Consider the following 18,485-nt stretch of genomic DNA (forward strand, 5'->3'; position numbering starts at 1 on the left):
ACTGCTCACAGTTCTAGGGGCTGGGAAGTCCAAGATCAAGGCACCGGCTGATTGAGTGTCTGGCCCCTCCCAAGTGGTGCCGCCTGCATGCCCTCACACGGAAGGGGTATGCAGCTGCCTCCAGCCCCTCTTCTGAGGGCACTAAGCCCATTCACAAGGGCCACTCCCCCAGGACTTACCCACTCCCCAAAAGACCCCACCTCTTAATACCCTCATGCTGGGGATTCCATTTCAATGTGGGAATTTAGGGGGTCACCAGCATTAGACCACAGCAGGCATTTCCATCGTGGTCAGCAACTTCGCCTGGGAACCCAGCCCCATCCAGCCTTCCGCAAAGTCCATGCAGCCCCCAGGGCAGAACCCCAGATAACCTCAGAGGTGTGAGTAGGGCTGCCCCAGGGACTGCCACAGTCCCTTCCCTAACAACTCAGGGACAGATAAACAAACGCTGACATGGCCCCTCATCCTTCACAGCCCTCAGGCAGGCATCAGACCTCAAGCCTCTGCATCTCCCAACCCTGCAGGGCTCCTGAGTGGTTCTCCAGGAGGGGCAACCCCCTCACCCCTTGGAAGTGCCCCGTGTACCCACAACACCCTCCGAGCAATGCCCTCCCCAGTTTCTAGCTCCCAACCACTGACTCACCCACCCATGGGTCAAGGAGGTGAGCAGCTGGGATCTCAGTCAAGAGCCCCACTTGGGATGTGCCTCAGCTGGGCCGGGTGCCTGACACCATCTTCTTCAGCATCTTCAGCATCCCACCCTGGGCCTCCAGGTAGGACTGGAGAGATGGGAAGTTTAAGTGGAATGAAGGGATCTAAGGCATAAGCTACCCCCACTACAGACCAACAGACCTTTACCCAGTGGGCAAAGCTGACAGCAGTTCAGCAAAAGAGGAGGCGGAAATCCCACGTGTCTGGGCAGAGAGCAATGGCAGGAAAGAGCAGCAGAGGCCAACGGTAAAGAACCCACAGGACAGACCGAGGAGCTTGAAGTTTACCCCAAAGGCTCTAGGGGAGCCAGGGAAGAGTTCTGGGGGTGGCAGTAACATGGTCAGTTTTAAAAAGATCTCTCATAGCTTTTGACCCAACACTTCCACTTTTACAACCTAAACTCAGCGAAAAAACCTGAGATCAGCACATTATTTGCACAGTGGAGATGTCACAAATGACCTCCATAGTCCTGCTCCTGTGCCAGCACGCGGATTCGCCCCTCAGCCCAGCCCAGCACCTGCTCCTGTGCCAGCGGATTCGCCCCTCCCCAGCCCACCCTCCTGCCAGCACCGTCCCCCCCCCCCCGCCCGCCCCCACCGCCCCCCCCCCCCCCCCCCTGTGCCAGCACGCGGATTCGCCCTCAGCCCAGCCCAGCACCTGCTCCTGTGCCAGCGGATTCGCCCCTCAGCCCAGCCCAGCACCTGCTCCTGTGCCAGCACGTGGATTCGCTCCTCAGCCCAGCCCAGCACCAGCTCCTGTGCCAGCACGTGGATTCGCTCCTCAGCCCAGCCCAGCACCTGCAGAGCCCAGTCGAAGGCCCCCAAACAGCAGGAGCCCGAACCCTTTCTTGCAGCCCCAGTGGGAGATGGGTGTGTGCTCCTGGCCCTATGCAGGATGGGCTGACAGCAAGGGGCTGGTGGGACAGTAAGACTAGTGCATCCACTGGGCCCGGTGGCTCACACCTGTAATCCCAGCACTTTGGGAGGGCAAGGCGGGTGGATCACTTGAGGTCAGGAGTTCAAGACCAGCATGGCCAACATGGTGAAAACTCGTCTCTACTAAAAAATACAAAAAATTAGCTGGGTGTGGTGGTGCGTGCCTGTAATCACAGCTACTCAGAAGGCAGAAGTGGGAGAATCACTGGGACCTGGGAGGCAGAGGTTGCAGTGAGCCAAGATTGTGCCACTGCACTCCAGCCTGGAGAGAGAGCAAGATGCCGTTTAAAAAAAAAAAAAAAAAAAAAAAGGAAGGGAGGGAGGGAAGGAAAGAAGACAGGAAGGAAGGAAGACAGGAAAGAAGGAACGGAGGGAAGGAAAGGAGGGAGGGAGGGGAGGGAGGGAGGGATGGGAGGGGGGGGGAGGGAGGGAGGGAAGGAAGGAAAACAGGAAGGGAGGGAGGGAGGGAAGGAAGACAGGAAGGAAGGAAGACAAGAAAGAAGGAACTAAGGGAGGGAGGAGGGAGGGAGGGAAGGAAGGGAGGGAAGGAAGGGAGGGAGGGAGGGACGGAGGGAAGGGAGGGAGGGAAGGAAGAGAGGGAGGGAGGGAAGGAAGGAAGGAAGGAAGACTAGTGCCTCATAGGGGGCAGAAAACTTCTCAATGAATTCCTCGCTCCTATTGCTTTTGTGGACAGTTGCACCCCAGTATTTAAATAATGATTTGTCCTTCTTCTGGATTGAAATATAAATGAAGGCCAGGCATGGTAGCTCACGCCTATAATCCCAGCACTTTGGGAGGCTGAGGTGGGTGAATCACTTGAGCCCAGATGTTCGAGACCAACCTGGGCAACATAGTGAGACCCCATCTCTACAAAAAATTTAAAAATTAGCCAGGCATGGTGGTAATAGTACATACCTGTGCTCCCAGCCACTCGGGAAGCTGAGGTGGGAGGATCGCTTGAGCCCGGGAGGTCGAGGCTGCAGTGAGCTAATTGCATCAATGCATTCCAGCCTGTGTAGCAGAGTAAGACCCTGTCTCAAAAAAAAAAGAAAGAAAAGAAACATAAATGAAACACAGCAATTTAGAGCACAGTATGGTTTAAATCAAGAGCCGTTAGCACTCACGCAGACAACCTCTTCATCTAGAACACGTCTTTATAGTTGATGGTTTGATCTTACACATCGAGACCCTTCACAGGAAACCGGCCAGGAGGCTGCTGAAGACCTGGATAAAGGGTCTGTAGGCAACACTCAGAGAGAAGGTAACTGAGCCCTGGAAATACAAATGTTTAGAGGTTGAAGAAATAAGGAAAATCCATCAAGGGCATTGAGAAAGAGTTTCTGGAAGTTAAGAAGGAAACCACAGAAGAAACAGAAGCTGTTAAAGAAAGACTCGAGAAGCAGCAGCCACCCAACTGCGTCACATGCTGCTGAGAATGTCCAATAAGAACCAGGAGCTGGCCTGGGGGTTGGGCAATGTGGACATCAATAGTGACCTCAAAAGAAGGAATTTCAGTGAAATGTTGGGGATGAAAGTCTGCCTAAAGATGATTCCAAAGCAGATGGAAAGACCAACCATCCAATGGAAAAATGGGTAAGAAATGGTTCACAGAAGAGGAAATGTACCTAGCTCGAACGTGTAAAAAGATGCTTATGGTGGCCGGGTGCAGCGGCTCACGCCTGTGATCCCAGCACTTTGGGAGGCTGAGATGGGTGGATCACAAGGTCAGGAGATCGAGACCATCCCGGCTAACATGGTGAAACCCCATCTCTACTAAAAATACTAAAAATTAGCCGGGCGTGGTGGCACATGCCTGTAATCCCAGCTATTTGGGAGGCTGAGGCAGGAGAATCACTTGAACCCTGGGGGCAGAGGTTGCAGGGAGCCGAGATCGCACCACTGTATTCCAGCCTGGGCAACGAGAGCAAGACTTCGTCTCAAAAAAAAAAAATTACAAATATGTGGATGCCGTGACATGGCAATGTCACCTCTAGCAAGTGATCTTCCCTTCACCCTTACACACCTTCAAATGAAGTCTGCATACGGCTATTCGTCACAGCAGTGTTTGACAGCAAAAGATTGGAAACAACCCATGTCCATAAATAGGAAAGCCAGGAAAATACATCCCTGTGTGCCTCCCCATTGAATACTCTGCAGCTGTAATAAGGATGCTTCATGTACTGACATGGAAAGGCACCCTCACCCCACGATGGACGTACCAGCCCACAGCATGGTTCAGTGGCCCCACAAATCCTTGCCAACACTTAGCATCAGGATTACGTTCCTGCAGCAAGATATATGCCACCAAAATGAGGAAATAAACCAAGAAAGATGATGTGGGTCAGCAGTCACAGGACCCAAAGCAGGGAGAGAACAGGAAGTCCTGGGAGACAGCCTCTTATCAGCACCCAGCAGATGACGGCCCGTGGGAGGACAGAGCTCCAGGAGAAGCCCAAATGGTGAGAGAGCTGGCAGGCATGACCATCCTGATCCTTACCACAGGGTGCCTCTGCGGAACAGAAAACATGAAAGGAAGGGGGAGTGGGAATGGTAGCTGCTGTTAAAACCCTCTTAACATTATGAAGTACTTTTAAGTACTGCTTTGATTTTTTTTAATTGATTTTAAGTTGGGCATGGTGGCTCATGCCTGTAGTTCCAGCACTTTGGGAGGCAGGAGGATAACTTGAGGCCAGGCATTCAAGACCAGCCTGGGCAACATAGTGAGACCTTGTCTCTACAAAAAATTTAAAAATTAGCCAGGTGTAGTGGCTCACACCTGTAGTCCCAGCTACTTGGGAGGCTGAGGGAGGGGGATAGCTTGAGCCCAGGAGTTCAAGGCTGTGGTGAGCTATAATTGAGCCACTGCCCTCCAGCCTGAGTGATAGAATGAGACCCTGTCTCCCGTCCCCCCAGAAAAACATTTTACAACCAAAAAGTACAGTAAATCACTGTAGGGGGTAGGGTAGAGCTCCCAAATCTGAGAGGGTCTATAGCCCAGCAAGAGAGCTCTGCATCCAAAGAAATGAGCAGGAAAACGGGAAGGAGAGTACACAGACAGCAAAAGGTGGGTCTCTCTCAAATGTGATGTTCCTCCAAAATAATAGCATCCCGGACACACGCAGCTACCAAAGGAGGAAACGCCCTGGGGCCCAGGCTCAGGGAGGGAGAGCCGGGGATCTCCTCAGGGCAGTGAGGATGAAGGGGATTTGCCAAGCATCAGGAGCAGGAATCTCAAAGGGCAGCAGAGGAGAGGAGCCAAGGGAGCCCTATGGACCCCCTTCCCAGCAGAACGAGTGCAAGGAGTAAAAAGGATATTTTTAAGTCTCCGGAAATTGTCTTTTTTTTTTTTTTTTTTTTTTTTTGAGAAGGAGTCTCACTCTGTGGCCCAGGCTGGAGTGCAGTGGCGCAATTTCGGCTCACTGCAACCTCCGCCTCCTGGGTTCAAGCAATTCTCCTGCCTCAGCCTCCTAAGTAGCTGGGATTACAGGCGCCCGCCGCCACGCCTGGCTATATTTTTTTTGTATTTTTAGTAGAGACGGGGTTTCACCATGTTGGCCAGGCTGGTCTCGAACTCCTGACCTCATGATCTGCCTGCCTCCGCCTCCCAAATGCTGGGATTACAGGCGTGAGCCACCACACCCGGCCCGGAAATTGTTTTAAAAGAATAGACCAAATGAAGAAAAATTGATTCAAGAAAAATCTACCGAAGCTCAGTAAGAACAGTGAGCACTATGACATTTGAACTGTCACCACTTCCTCCATCCTCACTCTCAGCTCAGAGTGACAAAAGCTCTGTGCCAGGTGGGTGCAGCCAACAACACAAAGCTCTCTGTCCCCCAGCTCCCGGGCAAGCCTACCCTATCTCCACGGGAGGGGTGGGCTGCCAGCATCTCGCCCTGCACCGCCCAGCTCTGTGTTAGAAGCTAAATCCGGAGCGAGTGCAGCTGCGAGGTCAGGGCCCCCTCCTCCACTCAGCCCCTCCATTGCAGAGTGGAGACTCTGCCCTAGGGGCTTCAGTCTGAGAACACTGAGTCAGGCTGGCTCCAGCTCGCTCAGGGTGGAAATTCTGTGCTGGGAGAGGCAAGCCAGGAAGATCAGAGGCTGCAGTCCCTACCCAATCCACTCATCAAGCAAGGGTGTCATTCTGAGAAAGTGGGCCATTGTCCCTACCACCCACAATGAAGCAATGACTGAGAAATTTTGCCCAGGAGAGGAGAGGCAAGGCACAGGACAGACAGCTTCTGAGCGCTCCCCAAAGGAATTGCCTTTGAACACAGTGTAGGTAAGTTCAAGGCTAAGGGCACTCAAAAAACAGTAGAGAGGCTAGGTGCGGAGGCCGCGCCTGTAATCCTAGCACTTTAAGAGGCTGAGGCAGGCGGATCACCCGAGCTCAGAAGTTCGAGGCCAGCCTGGCCAACATGGTGAAACCCCGTCTTTTTTTTTTTTTTTTTTTGAGACGGAGTCTCGCTCTGTCGCCCCGGCTGGAGTGCAGTGGCGCAATCTCGGCTCACTGCAAACTCTGCCTCCCAGGTTCATGCCATTCTCCTGCCTCAGCGTCCCGAGTAGCTGGGACTACAGGCGCCTACCACCACGCCCGGCTAATTTTTTGTATTTTCAGTAGAGACGGGGTTTCACCGTGTTAGCCAGGATGGTCTCGATCTCCTGACCTCGTGATCCGTCCGCCTTGGCCTCCCAAAGTGCTGGGATTACAGGCGTGAGCCACCGCGCCCGGCCTGAAACCCCGTCTTTACCAAAAATATAAAAAATTAGCCTGGTGTGGTGGCACACGCCTGTAATCCCAGCTACTTGGGAGGCTGAGGCAGGAGAATCGTTTCAACCCAGGAGACGGAGGTTGCAGTGAGCCGAGATTGTGCCGCTGCACTCCAGCCTGGGCGACAGAGCTGGACTGTCTGAAAACGATAGAGATCGTGTTGGTAAGCGATTAACAGGTAACTAGTAGCTTCAACAGAGCAACAAGCTAAACCATAAGCCAGCCAATTTACCAGATAGAACCATGGAGAAAAAGCAGCCACGAAGAGCCCTCCTGGGGTCAGAATGAACCTCAAAGACTGGCCTGGAACACTGCCCCTGCAGAGCACCTGCATTTAATTGAATCAAACTGTGGAGAAATGTTGGTCCTAGGACCTTGTCATAACAGTAGAGCAATCATCCAGCAATTGGTGGCGGCTAACATCTAGTGCGAGACCAACAAAGGCAGACAGTTAACAGAATTATGAGGGAAAGGGACAGCCAAAGAGAGCCCTGCTAAAGCCACCGCCACCCCAGGATGACTGTGGGCACGCCCAAGGCTCCCTCTGAGGAGCACCATCAGAGGCATCACCTTGCAGGTGAAACAGACTGCGTTAAAATAGCCCAGTTAAGTCTCATGCTTTTCCCTGACACGTGGCCTGCACCTGAGGCCTTTGCTCTCTATTTTTTGCCAATTTGCCAGTAAAACTTTACTTACCAAAACAGGCAGCCAGCCTGTGGGCAATAGCTTACTGATTTAATTTTTTTAAATACTGCCTTGTTTATCCTGATTCCCTCCCGTGCCTTGGCATCCCTGGGAAGTTGCTTACTTAAAGGCCAAGGGGCCGGGGGTGGTGGTTCACGCCTGTAATCCCAGCACTTTGGGAGGCCGAGGTGGGGGGGATCATTTGCGGTCAGGAGTTTGAGACCAGCCTGGACAACACGGTGAAACCCCGTTTCTACTAAAAACACAAAACTTAGCCGGGCATGGTGGCACAAGCCTGCACTCCCAGCTACTCAGGAGACTGAGGCAGGAGAATCGCTTGAACCCAGGAGGCGGAGGTTGCAGTGAGCCGAGATCTCGCCATTGCACTCCAGACACAGCGAGACTCCGTCTCAAAAAAACAGAGGCCGAGGCCCCAGCCGGCCCGCGCCGAACCGCCAGGGGGCGCCCTCCCTCCAGCACCGCCCACTCAACCCGGCAGAAGTCCGGGGCACAGGGGGCCCCTGAAGCCGCGCTGGGCGTCCCGAACGCTGGGCATCAGATTCGATCCTTCACCCTCCTCTGGCAGCAGCCCTCCTCCCCACCCCGCCCCCATCCATTGCCCACAAACCTGTGTCCCTTTCTCCGCCGAGATGCCGTGGGATCTGTTCCCTCCTTCCCCTCACGGAGCCCTCCCCCAGGCCTGGACTCAGCTGCCCCCACCTCCTGAGGTGTTTCTCACGTTTTGATTTTAGCGCAGGCCTCGCAGCATGAAAGCCTGACCTAAAATCAAAGCTGATTATAGTTCCTGCTCCCAAACAATCCTCCCTGCAGCCGGACCTGAGTTTCCCGAGAGCCTGCGGGTGAGCTGCAGGGAGAGCCCTGGCGACCCCTGCGGGGGATGTGGGTGAGAAAGCGCCTCACTCACCTCCCGCGCAAAATGCCGGAGAGACCAGAAAACGCAGCCATCGAGGTGAGCAATATTTTAATGCCATGTTTTTAAAAGTTAAGGGAAAAGTCCATGAACAAAATATCAACATTTTAGATAAAGACAGGATTGGATTTTTTTTTTTTTTTTTTTTTTTTTTTACGGAGTCTCTCCCTGTCGCCCAGGCTGGAGTGCAGTGGCGCCATCTCTGCTCACTGCAACCTCCGCCTCCCGAGTTGAAGCGATTCTCTCGCCTCAGCCTCCCGAGTAGCTGGGATTACAGGCGCCCGCCACCATGTTTGGCTAATAGTTTGCATCTTTAGTAGAGACGGGGTTTCACCATATTGGCCAGGCTGGTCTCGAACTCCTGACCTCGTGATCCTCCCACCTCATCCTCCCAAAGTGCTGGGATTTCAGGCGTGAACCACCACGCCTGGCCGGATTGGTGGCGTGTAAAAAAAAAAAAAAAAAAAAAAAAAAAAAAAAAAAGGCTGCAGAATGGTCGGGGGTGGCAGGAAAGGAAGTGCAGGCCTGGCAGGGAGGGGCCTGTGAAAAAACAAAAACGCTTGATGCGAAGAAAAGTAAATTCTGTGAAGCTGATGTGGTCTTCAACAAGAAGTAGAAAATCATTATAAGCTCTCTTCCCCTGAAGATTTCGATCGTTTCTGGAAGTTCTTTGAAGAACTTGATCCTGAAAAGCCAGCTGATCACTTTCTGCAAGCCTCGGACTTCAGTTAGTTGGTCCTTATGATATCCTTGCTGGAAAACATAAAACGAAAAAAAATTCAACAGGCCTGGATGTTAACCTTCACTGGAGGTTTTACTACGATCCTCCTGAGTTCCAGACCGTTATTACCGGAGATAATAAAACTCAGAACCACATGGGGTACTTCAGGGATTCTACTGATGAGCTTCCTGCATATGTTGGTATAAATGAAGCAAAGAAAAAGTGTACAATTGTTCCAAATGGAGATAATGTATTTGTGGCAGTCAAATTATTTTTGATGAAAAAACTTAAAGAAGTAACGGATAAAAAGAAAACTAGGCCAGGCGCTGTGGCTCACGCCTGTAATCCCAACACTTTGGGAGGCTGAGGCGGGCAGATCACCTGAGGTCGGGAGTTTGAGACCAGCCTGACCAACATGGAGAAACCCCATCTCTACTAAAAATACAAAATTAGCTGGGCGTGGTGGCGCATGCCTGTAGTCCCAGCTACTCGGGAGGCTGAGCCAGGAGAATTGCTTGAACCTGGGAGGTGGAAGTTGCAGTGAGCCAAGATTGCACCATTGCACTCCAGCCTGGGCAAGAACAGTGAAAGTCCGCCTCAAAAAACAAAAAAAAAGATAATTAATCTCTTGAAAAACATAGACAAAAAACTCACAGAAGCAGCCAGAGAAATGGGGTCCTCACTGGAACAGAGAACCACGAAGATGAAACAGATAAGAAAGTTGTGACGAAGGCCTTTCATGGTGCAGGCTTGGCTGTTCCAGCAGATAAAAATGATGTTGGGTACAGAGAACTCCCTGAAACAGATGCTGACATCAAGAGAATTTGCAAGACAATAGTTGAGGCTGCAAGTGAGGAGGAGAGACTGAAAGCTTTTGTTCCCATTCAGGAAATGATGACTTTTGTGCAGTTTGCTAGTGATGACTGTGATTATGGCACAGAGCGTGAGTTGGGAATGCAGCTCTTTTGCTATGGCGCACATTATTTTCATAAAGTTGCTGCCCAGCATTTACCTCTTGCATATAATCTGTTGACGAGGAATCTGCAGAAATTACTGAGGATCATTTGGCAAACAGAAGTAAAGAGAACATACAGCGACTTGCTGCATGAGTGAGGTGGCTTTGTTTGGTGTACAGTATTTCAAAGGATTAGTATTAAACTTGTGATTCTTGTTTTGTTTTTAAGGAATATAAAAAATAAACATTTACTACACACATAATTAAAGAAAAAAAAAGAGAAAAGGCAAAGGAGGAGAAAATCGAGAAGGTAAGGGCATCTCCTTCCCCATGGGTCAGGATGGTACCAGGCAATGCAGCTCTACACAGACAGCACCCACCCAGAACCCACCGCCTTCACACAGTCCCCTCCCTTCATGAAGTTAGCATAAGCACACCAGGTGGTCTGCAATGTCATCTCATCTCCTGTTCCAGTCAGGGGTTCAGGCTTAAAGCAACCAGCCCTGGCATTTCCTTGTTGACTCTGTTCGTCCAGAGTGGTTGGGCAGGTATCAAAATTGGCTGAAGGCCAGGTGTGGTGGCTCTTGCCTGTAATCCCAGCACTTTGGGAGGCCAAGGCAAGAGGATCTCCTGAGCCCAGGATTTGAGAGCAGCCTGGGCAACATAGAGAGTCCCCATCTCTACCAAAGGAAAAAAAATGGCTGAAGATGAGAATTTTTTTTCTGCCATTGAGGGAATGCTTTCTCTATCCCCATCTAGTAGGAATGAGGAAGTGCCTTGCTCCAGTTGTGCTGGCATTTATCTTGCAGCTGTGAGAGAAGACGGCCCTGGGGACAAAGCCTGTGAAAGGCCACGCAGCCTGTCCAAAACCCTTTCTTCCCCTGGATCCCCTTCTCAAGGAAGTCCATGTCAGTGAGGGTTTCTGTTACTTGCAGCCCAAGGCATCCCAATGGCCCCCAATGGGTGTCTCTCATCGCAGCCTGGGATGCTCCTGGCATGCCCCAGGTGATGCTGGAGAGACTCCTGACTCAGCTCAGGGGCAGGGCAAGCCACATCTGTCACAGGGGAACAAGTGTGCCTGTTACTCTCACTACCCAGATCTATGTGCCTTATACCTGTAAGTGCATCCCAATTTTCCTTGGGAAACCCTCCAGACACCAACCAATTCTGGCATCAGCTGGGTGTCCTACGATTCAATCTGATTCTGACACTAACTACCTGGAGCTGGCTTGACACTCCATAGGGTTTAGTCCCGTAATACTGGCCTGTCTTCAGGTGCCAAGTTACCCACACTTTGGTCTGACTTTGCTACAAAGTCAGGGGTTCCCACAACCTGCCCCACTTCAGGTTCTATAATTTGCTAGAATGACTCACAGCACTCAGGAAGGCACTCCCCTTACTCTTACCATCATAAAGGGTACAACTCAGGAACCGCCAAATGGAGGAGATGCACAGGGCGAGGGATGAGGAAAGAGGCCTGGAGCCCCCGTGCCCTCTCTGGGTGCATCCCCTTCCCAGCAGATCAGTGGGTTCACCAACCCAGAAGCTTGGAGGCTTCATTACCTGAGCCTTGGCCAGTGGAGACTGATTCAGTCTCCAGCTCCCCACCCCTCCCTAGAGATTGGGGGTTGGGGCTGAAAGTCCCGACCCTCTAAATACATGGCTGGTTCCTCTGGCAACGAGCCCTCGTCCTGAAGCTATCTAAAATCATTATCAGACATTATCACCATTATCAGAGATTCCAGGGGTTTCGGGAGTTATGTGCCAAGAAGCAGGGACCAAGACCAATATTTATTTTTTATTATACCACGCTCTCCATTCTCAGTCCATGGGGCTGGGTCAAGGGCTCCTCCCCCTCAGCCTCTAGGAAGAAACACGTGGTCTGGTCCATTGAAGCATTTTATTGAGCTGGTCCAAGTGGCTGGCTTAATGGGACTCACGACATGAGATAAGCCACTGAGGCTCAGAATACGGAATGGAAAGTCCTTTAAAAAAGAGAAAGCATTTGTGTCCTGCTGTGCCCTGCTGGGATTCTGAGAGGGCAGAACATTCCTCCTGAAGGTGCTGGGACGTGCTGGGGGTCATCTTGTACCCACACAGGGAGAGCCACCTGAGAACAAATGAAGGCAACCCAGGGGAGAGCAAGGTTGAGACAGGGGCAGAGGGAGCCCAACATTGATGATATCTTTTGAGCACGTGGATTCAGTTGTGCCTTAGGTCAGACCCATTAAATTCTCCTCCCGCTTGAGCTGGGCTTCACATACTTGCAACCACCATGGCGCTGATCAGTGCCTGCCACCCTTGGTTTGCAGGGCCATCAGATTGCTTAAGGGCCCTCCCCAACTGCCCTCTTCACTCTTAGCTGAAAATCCCAAGTTCTAGATTTTCAGAGTTGGGGCCCCTCCATCAGGAGGAGCTCCCTTCTCTAGGATAGGCCTAATTTGGGAGTATTTTAAAATGAGTACATGGGAAATTTCAAGAGGCCAAGACCCCAGAGCCCAGCCTTGGCGTATTTCAGTGCTCCCTCCCCTTCATCTCTTCCTCCATCAGTTACGGCTGCATTCAGATGCAAATTACAGCAAATCTTTCACACGAGGGTTTAAACAAAGAAGTGCAGAAGAATGCGCCAGGCTGGCTGAGCCCTGGCTCAGCTCAGGGGCCCAGGCTCCCTTGTCCGTCTCCACTGCCCTTAGTGCATGGCTTCTGTCCTCAGGACCCCATGTGGCAGGAAGAAGGGGAAATACAGCACAGCTGACCTCCCAGCCCGTGCATTGCCCAGAACCTCTGCAGGCTGGAATGTGCTGTGGGGGGGGAGGGGGGCGGGTGGGGAGGATCTTCGATTGTTTGCTACTGTATTCCAAGTACCTAGAACTGCTGCTCCATAAAAATGTGCTGGATGAACGAGTGGGTGGATGAACGGATGGATGCCCATACAGGCAAACTGAATTTTTACCTCCTACAGCCTCTACTGTGGAGTCAGGCGTGGGAGAAGTGATGAGCATTGAGTGGCCCCTTAAGGCATCTGTCACTGTTCCTCACGCTGACATGTGATCTCTTGACATCCCCACGGGCTGTCACCTTCTACAGGTGGAATCTCTTTTTGTTTGTTTGTTTGTTTGTTTGAGATAGAGTTTCACTCTTGTTGCCCAAGCTGGAGTGCAGTAATGCGATCACGGTTCACTGCAACCTCCGCTTCCCGGGTTCAAGCTATTCTCCTGCCTTTAGCCTCCCAAGTAGCTGGGATTACAGGTGCCTACCACCATGCCCAGCTAATTTTTTGTATTTTTAGTAGAAACGGGGTTTCACCGTGTTAGCCAGGCTGGTCTCGAACTCCTGACCTCAGGTGAACCACCCGCCTCGGCCTCCCAAAATGTTGGGGTTACAGGCGTGAGCCACCGCGCCTGGCAAGAGATTTCTCTTGTCATCTATCTGAGCCGATCTGGAACTCTCAACCCCCACCAAACTTTTTTAGAATATTCTTGTTGTTGTTGTTTGTATTTTGTTTTCTTTTGAGACAGGGTCTCACCCTGTCGCCCAGGCTGGAGTGCAGTGGTACAAACACAGCTCACTGTAGCTTCAACTTCCTGGGCTTAAGCAATCTTCCTGCCTCAGCCTCCAGAGTAGCCGGGACACCACAATGCCCAGCAAATTAGTTTATGATTTTTTGTAGAGATGGGGGTCTTGCTATGCTGTTCAGGGTGGTCTTAAACTCCTGGCCTCAAGTGATCCTCCCGTCTCAGCCTCCCAGAGCACTGCAATTACAGGGGTGAGCCATTGCACCCAGCCCTCCTGAGAACTTGTACCTTTCTGTTGGGATCTGGCAAATGCATAATACTAGTAACAGCTATTCATCTGGAAGAGGGGGTTGCATGGCTCATCCTCTAGGCTTAGCCTTGGGCAGGAGTTTGAGGGTCCTGGGATTTTTAAAGTTTCCCTTTGTACTTTCTAGTTCTCGTTCATACATATGGACTTGTTCCACATTTTGGCAACCAGAGATTTATTTGTATCCTGCTTTTGCACTAAACAGAACATCATAAGTGTTCTTCACGTTGCCACAGCCTGTTCGATATATTAATAGCTGCATAACCATCCTCAAATTTGTTGCACCACAATTTGCTTAACAAATAAAGGAGTTTATTTCCAACTTTTTGTCCCTGTAGCTAATGCTACAGTAAATATCCTTATGCACATAGTTTGTTTGTTTTCTCTTGTGTTTAATGTTGGCTTAAAAGTTTCCTGGACTCTGGTGTCAACTCTAGGCTGGCAACTTGCATTGCCCACCCACCTGAATCCCCAGGCTGCTGGTCATGGAAAAGCTTCTAGGTCTCTCACGTCAGACTCTCGGCTGACCACAAATGATCTGCACATTGTCCCCTACCTGGAAGACATGTTTGAGAGAGAGGATCGAAACCCCACCTCTAATTCTGAAAGAAACCAGCCAGCGTTCACCTGGCAGGAAGTGGGATCAGGGGATCTGCATGGGCTTCCCCCTGCAGCAGACGGAGGCTGCCCTTGCCTGCCCTTTGCCCACTGAACTATTTTGGCCCTGGGAGGGGACCCATTCCTCCTCCATCAGATACTCTCTTGGCAGAGCTGACAGTCAACGGGTTCGAGTTTCTACAGTCAAGGGGCAGGCATCTGATCCAAGGTAGGAAGCTTGTGTTCTTCCCTGAGGAACCCAGCACTGGCTTTGCCCGACAGCAGCACCCTCATGGAACCCCTTGGTTCCAGCTACCCCAACCCCCAGAGCTGCCTGAGGGCTGTCCTTTCTGAGCCTAGCCCTGCTACCCTCCCTCTGAAAAGTGAAGCCGGCTAGGCTTCTGGGTGGGGTGGGGACTTGGAGAACTTTTGTGTCTAGCTAAGGGATTGTAAACACACCAATCAGTGCTCTGTGTCTAGCTAAAGGTTTGTAAACGCACCAATCAGCACTCTGTAAAAACGGACCAATCAGCACTCTGTAAAATGGACCAATCAGCAGGACGTGGGTGGGGGCCAAATAAGGGAATAAAAGCTGGCCACCCGTGGGGCAGCACCAACCCGCTTGGGTCCTGTTCCAGCCTGTGGATGCTTTGTTGTTTCCCTCTTTGCAATAAATCTTGCCACTGGCTCACTGGGTCAGGCACTGCATTTATGAGCTGTGATACTCACTGGAAAGGTCTGCAGGTTCACTCCTGAAGTCAGTGAGACCACCAACCCACCGGGAGGAACGAACAACTCTGGACTCACCACCTTTAAGAGCTGTAACACTCACTGCGAAGGTCTGTGGCTTCACTTCTGAAGTCAGGAAGACCGCGAACCCACCAGAAGGAAGAAACTCTGGACACATCTTAACATCTGAAGGAACAAACTCCGGACACACTATCTTTAAGAACTGTAACACTCACTGAGGGTCCGCGGTTTCATTCTTGAAGTCAGGGAGACCAAGAACCCACCAGAAGGAACCAATTCCGGATGCACTTCCAGCCAGATGAGTGGCTCTGCAGCCTTCCAAAGGAGCCTCTTTCCGTGCAAGCTGGACCAAGTCTGTTTCTCCTGCCCATGAGCATAAGGGTCTTTCTGGATACCCCAGGTCCCCTGGTGGAGGGCCCCTCAGGAATCCAACGATCACCATTACAGGTCAGCCTCAGCACCAGCACTCAGACGCAGGGGTGGCCGGCCTCAGGCCTCCTCAGCCCAGCCCCATGGCCTCTCGCTCAGCTCTTTGTGGCTCAGTCATTCATCACTCTGAACAAACCCATCTTGACAATGGACAAAGCAATACCTTCGATCCTGCTTTTTAGCAACCATCCTGGCAGCGTGTGACTGTTCAGCATCCCAAAGGCAGGACCAGGTCAAGGACCCACCCAAATTCCTGGACAGAGCTCGACTGTCAGCCTGAGGCTTCCTGGGCTGGGCCAAATGCAAGGAAACCCAGGGGTCCTCTGCATCCTGAGCCTGGCGCCAACCTGCAGTAGCAACATGAGTGAGACCCAGGAGCCTGCCAGGACTGGGCTTACACCCCAGAGCCGCCACCACTCCTCATCCGCTGGACAAAGAGCTTACTTCTCTGAGTTTCAGTTTCCAGATCTGCAAAATAGGTGTAACAATCCCCATGTCTGACCATCTGCAGGAAGATCAAATTCTTGTCTCTGGAACATGACAGCTTCCAAATCTGAGCCATTCTGTTGCTTCTCTTGGGTCAATTGGGGTTTTCACAGTGTCACCCCATCAGACTGTCACTACCATCGCCTGAGAGCCCTGGGCTCAGGGGGACTGCCAGCATGGCAGGTTTCCCTCCCCGTACTCCTGCCATTACTTCCCTAATGAGACCATCCCCCAGAGAAGGGAAAGGAGGGCAGTTTCGTTCCTTTAGTGGAGACTCTCAAAGGTGAGGAGCCTGGGCTAGCTTCATTTTTTTGAGGTTCTTGGTATGCTACAAATGGGAAGGTTGCAGTGATTGTGGTATAATTTCAGTGTTCTCACAACAAATTAGAACACAGCATATTTGTGGTGTTGACAGGACAACTGCAGAACTCAGTAGATTTCCTGGTGAGTTCTGAGTGGTGCAGTCCTAGGGCAGGATACAAGCTTTGGGTCTCAGGATGACTGTCCACTTCTGCTGGATCTGGGGTGCACCCTTAAAGTCCGAATTTCTAGAAAAAGACATAATCAAACCCCCTGCAGAACTTTCACGGGATCCCATTCAAATAAAACAGGGTGGAGGGACATGTTGACATGTTTGGAAATACCTGAATAAGGGTGGGATATGGGATTATTTAAGGGAATTCATTCTTCATTGTCCCGGCCATGATAGCATGGAAGAACAGCCCAAAGGGTCATAAGATAGTTCGGGAAAGAGCTTTACAAGTCAAAGTGGCAGAGCAGCAGGTCCCCAACACTTTTGACACCAGGGACCAGGTTTAGTGGAAGACAATTTTTCCATGGACTGGGATCAGGCTGGGGGTGGTTTTGAGATGATCCAAGCACATTACATTTATTGTGCACTTTATTTCTATTATTATTACATTGTAATATATAATGAAATATTATACAACTCACCATAATGTAGATCAGTGGGAGCCCTGAGCTTGTTTTCCTGCAACTAGACAGTCCCATCTGGGGGTGATGGAGGACAGTGACAGATCATCAGGAATTAGATTCGCATAAGGAATGCACAGCATAGATCCCTTGCACGCACAGTTCACAACAGGGTTCACGCTCCTGTGAGAATTGAGTGCTGCTGCTGCTGATGTGACAGGAGGGGAGCTTAGGTGGTAACGTGAGCAACGGGGAGCAGCTGTAGATACAGATGAGGCTTCACTCACTCGCTCACCGGCCTGCGCTGTGAGGTTGGGGACCCGTCAGATACAGCATTTATGACCACATGATAACCACGGCTGAACGCAGGTGGTGGGATACACAGCTGCTTCATTGTACCAATCTTTCAACTTTTTCATATGCTTGAAATTTTTCATTAGAAGCGAGTAAATTTTTTGGATTGCTAATGCAAATATGTTGTAGATTCTTCTAAATCAAATGCCATTACATCATGTCCTGGTGGCAGTGGGCACCCGGTGCCTGCGAGTGCCTGCTCTGGGGATGCCTGTGGGAGGGTGGTGTTTCAGTCATCACCTGGACTGAACCCTTCACAGACCTCACCTCTCTAGCAACAAGTCACAGGGAATGGGGTAACTACAGCAGCCACATGTTCTAGGCATCTGTCCTCTGATTTGCATCTGGCAGAGCTAGAGAGGCAGAGGTCATCATCTCCACTTCACAGAGAGAAATTGACCCCAAAGGGACAAGAACTTGCAGAGATCACAGAGCTGACTCGTGGCCAAGTGGGAATTTGAACCAATGGCATTCTGGTAAACCACTGTGAAAAATAAGAAAGAGGGGGAGGGGGAGGGAAGGCAGGCCTGATTTGTAGTGTGTGCCAATTTCCGTGGTATAAATACTACCTTACTGCCATGGCTGGTTTCAAAGTACCAATGTTTAACAACCGGCTTGCAGAATTTCTGAATATTTAATAATTGGCTGTAGCACAGCATCGATCTAAACCCAGGCCTAGGCGTCTGTCCCTTGAGCTACTCTTCCGTTTTCTGTCCTTTGCACACCAATTGCATAATTTCACCACATCTGTGTTCTACCTGTTATTTATTAAATAGTTTTAAGACACCTCACTTCTTAAAAGCAGGTGACATGACTATCATTGAAAGCTAAATCACTTGCTATGAAGTAGAAGCTTATATTAAAATGAACGTTTATTTTTTTAAATTAAAAAATGTTCTTTGTACTTATTAAAGCTCCTAAGGAGAGTCCCAAAATACCCTTGCCATGTGCTTGCCCTGGCGACCCACTCTGGGGACCTGGAGCCTGTCTCTTGGCCTTCTGTGAACGGCTTCTCAATGGATTCTTTTGTTTTGAGATGGAGTCTTGCTCTGTTGCCCAGGTTGGAGTGCAGCCTCCACCTCCCAGGTTCAAGCAATTCTCCTGCCTCAGCCTCCAGAGTAGCTGAGATTACAGGTGCATGCCACCATACTCAGCTAATTTTTGTATTTTTAGTAGCGACGGGGTTTCACCATGATGGCTAGGCTGGTCTCGAACTCCTGGCCTCAAGTGATCTGCCCTCCTTGACCTCCCAAAGTGCTGGGATTACAGGCGTGAGCCACCATGCCTGGCCCTCACTGAATTCTTCACAAGGCAAATTCAGCAAATCTGATGTGAATGTGAAAACGGTCGGCCAGTATCAGAAGCATCTCTCGTATGGTTGATGTCTCCATAGAGCCCTTCACCTA

The 18,485-nt window shown here is 50.9% G+C and overlaps 1 pseudogene; it reads left to right on the forward strand.

Annotated features, from left to right (window-relative positions):
• Nucleotides 1-4,061: 4,061 nt before the first annotated feature.
• Nucleotides 4,062-10,320, forward strand: LOC100581339 (annotated as a pseudogene).
• The last annotated feature ends 8,165 nt before the right edge of the window (nt 10,321-18,485 follow it).

This window comes from Nomascus leucogenys, chromosome 2 (genome assembly GCF_006542625.1).
Source record: "Nomascus leucogenys isolate Asia chromosome 2, Asia_NLE_v1, whole genome shotgun sequence".
In the NCBI taxonomy this organism is placed as follows: domain Eukaryota; kingdom Metazoa; phylum Chordata; class Mammalia; order Primates; family Hylobatidae; genus Nomascus; species Nomascus leucogenys.